This window comes from Mercenaria mercenaria, chromosome 13, assembly GCF_021730395.1.
Source record: "Mercenaria mercenaria strain notata chromosome 13, MADL_Memer_1, whole genome shotgun sequence".
Classification (NCBI taxonomy): domain Eukaryota; kingdom Metazoa; phylum Mollusca; class Bivalvia; order Venerida; family Veneridae; genus Mercenaria; species Mercenaria mercenaria.
This window is the reverse complement of record NC_069373.1, coordinates 35,672,091-35,678,032: the sequence shown is the minus strand read 5'-3', so window position 1 is coordinate 35,678,032 and position 5,942 is coordinate 35,672,091.

Genomic DNA, 5,942 nt, shown 5'->3' with positions numbered 1-5,942 from the left:
TGAATTGTTATTTCTGTTTTGAATCCTCTGTTGAAATAGGTCTGTGAATACAATGAATAGAAATGGGCTGTTTCAAGGATCATGTACCATTCAGCAGGCATGTATTGGGTGTTAAACTTTAGGGAGACAGTGTGAGTGAATTACGTGGTGGGTATGTGAGGGGTGTCTCCACTTGGACCCTGCTGGATGTTAAGGATATTTTGAAAGTAGTAAAACATACTGAGCTATTTTCAGGCCTTTGTTTTGTTATCCCCTGACGAAAGTCGGAGGGATATAGTTTTGGCGTTGTCCATCCATCCGTCCGTCCGGAGCCATATCTAGGAAATGGTTGGGAATATTTATTTAAAACTCCATATACATGTTCACCACTATGAGTTCTTGCGGCCCGTCAAGTTTCAGTCAGATTGCCCAAGTAACACCAGAGTTATGGCCCTTAGAAATTTCTAGTGTTAACTATATAGGATACTATGATACTATAAATATGGCAATTTCTGCATCATAATTTTTGATATATTTGACCTAGAACTATGAAACTTAAACAGAATTTAGATCACCATAATGTGGTTGTGTACACACAATTTCGTTCGGATTTATATGTAAATTAAGAGTTATTGCCCTTTAATTGTATAAAAATCCACATATTTGTACATAACAAACTTACCATTTGGTAGAATTTCATTAAATTTCTTTCATTCTTTTCCATGAAAATTTATTGTAAACATGTGAACCTGGTCACCCCCTTACCTTGATTACATCCCACCCTATCCCCCCCCCCACCGCCACAAAAAACCCCAAAAAATTCCTTATTTAAATTTTTTTAAACAAACTTCATATACATGTTCACCACTATGAGGTTATGGGGCCCATCAAGTTTCAGACAGATTGCCCAAGTAACGCCAGAGTTATGGCCCTTAGAAGTTTCCAGTGTAGGAATACAATAGATCTATAGATATGACAATTTCTGCATCATAACTTTTGATATATGTGACCTTGAACTATGAAACCTTAACAGAATTGAGAGCACTATAATGTGGTTGTGCACACACAATTTCGAACGGGTTTCTATTGTAACTTTAGAGTTATTGCCCTTTGATTTTTAGTGAAATCGGGGCCAGGTCTGTAGCCTAGGTTTAAGGTCAAGGTCACAAATTGAGCTCAAAGGTCAAATATGTGTGTCCAGAGCGTAACTTAAAAAGTATTAAAGATACTTACTTGAAACTTGGAACATAGGCAGCTGGTGATGATATGTGCAGACTGCAATAATTAACATTACAATCCCCCCCCCCACCCCCACCTTCCAAAAAAAAAAAATCATTTAGTCACTTGTCCACTAGTATCCTGTCACCACCACCATGCGTGCGCGCACACACACACACACACACACGCAACAGTATATTTAGACAGTTACAGAAGTAATTATTTATTCAATAATTATAACAGAAGAGAGAAAATTGAGTCTAATGATTCGGGATAGTCTCATATTAACGTGGACATATTATACTTTCTTACTTGAAAAACAAATAATCCCAGTGTTATAACAAGCTCTTGTCATGCAATATAGTTATAATGGCTGATATTTTGTGCAATTATTCAAAGTATATAAGAAGGATGAGTTGAATTATTAGTAATTTCACATTTCAGGGGCAAAGAACTCTTGCCTGTAATATACCTGCCTAAAATGTTCCATGTCTTATGTCTTATTAGTCCCCTACTGGTTGAAATAATCCCAGTGTTGAGTTGAATTATTAGTAATTTCACATTTCAGGGGCAAAGAACTCTTGCCTGTAATATACCTGCCTAAAATGTTCCATGTCTTATGTCTTATTAGTCCCCTACTGGTTGAAATAATCCCAGTGTTATAACAAGCTCTTGTCATGCAATATAGTTATAATGGCTTATATTTTGTACAATTATTCAAAGTATATAAGAAGGATGAGTTAAATTATTAGTAATTTCACATTTCAGGGGCAAAGAACTCTTGCCTGTAATATACCTGCCTAAAATGTTATTCAAAGTATATAAGAAGGATGAGTTGAATTATTAGTAATTTCACATTTCAGGGGCAAAGAACTCTTGCCTGTAATATACCTGCCTAAAATGTTCCATGTCTTATGTCTTATTAGTCCCCTACTGGTTGAAATAATCCCAGTGTTGAGTTGAATTATTAGTAATTTCACATTTCAGGGGCAAAGAACTCTTGCCTGTAATATACCTGCCTAAAATGTTCCATGTCTTATGTCTTATTAGTCCCCTACTGGTTGAAATAATCCCAGTGTTATAACAAGCTCTTGTCATGCAATATAGTTATAATGGCTTATATTTTGTACAATTATTCAAAGTATATAAGAAGGATGAGTTAAATTATTAGTAATTTCACATTTCAGGGGCAAAGAACTCTTGCCTGTAATATACCTGCCTAAAATGTTCCATGTCTTATGTCTTATTAGTCCCCTACTGGTTGAGAACAAGTTTTGGGGACTATAGGAATGCGCTTTTCCATCTGTTACTTTGCACAAATATTTACCATGATGGGATGACGTGTCATGCACAAAACCCGGACCCCTGGCTCAAAGGTCAAGGTCAAAATTCTAGGTCAAAGATCAACAGGGCTTTTTTCCTGGCCGGTCCATAACTCTGCCATCCATGAAGGGATTTAATATTACTTGGCACAAATGTACCACATAATAAGACGATATATCGTGTACAACTTTCAAACCCCTAGCTTTAAGGTCAAGGTCAGGATTGGCAGTTAGATGTTTACATGACATGAACAGGGTCTGTTCTGTGTACGGTCCATAACTGTGTCATTCATTCAGGGATTTTAATATTACTTGTCACAAATGTTCCCAATGATGAGACGATGTGTGATGCTGAAAACCGGACCCCTAGCTCAAAGGTCAAGGTCACAGTTGGAGGTTAAAGGTCAACAGGGTTTTTTTCCTGTCCGGTTCATAAATCTGTCATTCATCAAAGAATTACAATATTACTTGGCATAAATGTTCCCATGACAAGATGACATGTCATGCGCAACATCCAGAACCCTAGCTTAAAGGTCAAAGTCACACTTGGAGATCAAAGGTCAACAGGATTTTTTGCCCTGTCTAGTCTATAACTTTGTCATGCAAAACAGGATGGCACAAATATTTGTCTGGATGAGACAACATGTCATGTGCAAAACCCGGGTCCTTAGCTGAAAGGTCAAGGTCACAAGGACTATTTTCCTGTCCAGTCTGTAACTCGACAATCCTTAAAGGGGTTTTAATATTATACTTGGCACAAATGTTCATCACCACGAGATGGAGTGTCATGCGCAAGAACCTAAGGGCACTTGTTTTGCAAAATTTAGAACTAGAAATTACCTTTAAATGACTTCTTCTTATGAACAGCTTGGGGGATGTTACTGAACTTGGTTTGTAGCATCATTATCAGGTCCTCGCTTCATTTTGTTCAAATGGCAGCATTTAGCTCTTTGTTTTGGGCCACTAAATTTAAATATGGAAATAAATATAAACAGCTTGATGGATCTTTATTAAACTTGGTCTGGAGATTTTTCATAAAGTTGTCTATTAAATTCTTCAAATGGCGCATTTAGCCCCTTTATTAATGGGCCACAAGACCTAAAAATTGAAATATCTCTAAATTACTTTTTCTTCATTAGACTTTGTTTTTAGCATCCTTGTGTCTTTAGCATCTTTGTAAGGTCCTCTCAACAATGTTTAAATGTGGGTATAGTTGTCCTTTTTATTTCACAAGAGCACAAAGTGCTCAAGGCGAGCTGTTGTGATCACCTTGTGTCTGTCATGGTGGGTCAGGATATTACACCTAATGAAATCTGGAAGAGTTTTATACTGGGTCATCTGGTGTCAAAACCTAGGTCACTAGGTCAATTAATAGGAAAACTTTGTTAACACTGTAGAGGCTACATCTTGGGCAGGTTTAAAAATATGATTACTAGTACCCGAGATAAAAACTAGATCTCTTGTTCAAATCATAGAAAATACTGTTTAATATTTTCTGTTTGACCTTCTTAAAACTTCCCAGAAAGTTTGTCTCTTTGAAATCTAGGTCAGATTCAAAACTGGATGACCCAAGGTCAAAAACTAGGTCTCTAGGTCAAATTATAGAAAATCTTGTTGACACTTGAGAGGCCACATTTTCTTTTAAATAACATGATTTTTTGTTAGAATGTTTGTCCCTATAAGATCAAGGCCAAGTTCAAGACTTGGTTTTACCTGAGGTCTCAAGCTATGTCACTGGGGTAAATCATACAAAAGCTTGTTCACTCTTTCCTTATTTAGAACTTATGTCAGAATGTTTATCTCTTTGAAATCTAATGACTTAGTTTATGACCTCAGGTAACCCAGTTTTGAATCCAACTTAGATTTCAATTTGTTTATTTTGGTCTTACGGCGCACCAACACAGTATAGGTTATATGGCGCCAAACAGGACTACAAATTTTGATTCCACATCTCAAAAAACGAGGTATGGAATCAAAATTTGCATACCTGCTGGAATCACAGAGTTACTGCAAAACCAAGTGTTAAGACATTATTAGTCACCTCTTGCATGATAGTACCGGGGGTTCGAGCTCATGACTTCTGGTTTCGTAGTCAGACATTGTTACCACTGGACCACTTCGGCTGCTCCGATGCTTCAGTGTGTCATTGTCAAGGACAGGTGAGCGATTTAGGGTCATCATGGTCCTCGTTTAAGGACGTGCAACAAACAACTGATCACACTTTTTGTCTCGGTGTAACGTCTTATCACTTTGACACTACCTGCTTGTTTTACCTGTCCTTACTCTTATTTACAATTGCTTACTCTTCAAGATACCCGGAACTACACCCGAGCTTTTGTATATTAGTATAAACTGACTTCTAGTACTGCTAAGACAATATTTGAGTCGCATCATGAGAAAACCAACATAGTGCGTTTGCGACCAGCATGGATGCGCAGTCTGGTCAGGATCCATGTTGTTCGCTTTCAAAGCCTATTGCAATTAGAGAAACCGTGAGCGAACAGCATGGATCTTGACCAGACTGCGCGGATGCGCAGGCTGGTCTGGATCCATGCTGGTCGTAAAGCTACTATGTTGGTGTTTTCTCATGGCGCGGCTTATTTGATTAAGCTCAGGATGCTTTATAAAAAAGTATAGTTGCATCTCCTATAACCTAACGCTCAGATTAGCGATATACATGTATGTCTATATATCACAATGGGTTCTCTGATTAAACGCTACCGGTATTCCTCTGACTTTACAATTCAATTTGAAAACGTTCTCTTTTCACCAAAATCAAAACTTAGGTCGATTTTCTTTTTGTTAATGATTATCAGTTGTGCAAAAAGCAATTTGAATTTAACTATAAAATTTGCACATTATGTTTAACTTGTGTGACAACCTATCATTAGTGATATATCTAGATTTAATTTTACGCTGTTATTTGATTAGTCTGATATATACTATTGAAATTTCAAAAACAGATTTTAAAAGTAAACATCTTCAGCTCCTTGGACCTCTTAACATTTCAACAGATAAAATATTTTTCATTTTGATTTATGTACTTCAAATCACCACTGGGATGCAATTTTAAACATCTAATTAATGATTTAATAGATAATAAAACTGTTTTCTTCTCACAGTTTTACCAATGGCAAATTGTAACTTGAATATAAAACATCCAAAAGCAACTGCACTAAAAAAAATTATACAAATACATGTAAGCGTTGTTCATGGGTGAATGATTTTAGCTAGTTTTTTTTAGGTCCGTCATAAAGCAGCAGTCGGATTCTCTTTTGTATCTTTACAAGTTAGAGCTGTGGTAGTGTGCGTAGTAAAGAATACTCCAATAATTTCCTTACAACTCCCCAAGTATCTAAGTACCATTAACAAGTGTTTGAAAACTGTGACCCTACCGCAGGACGTTACTGTTCGTAAAAGCGT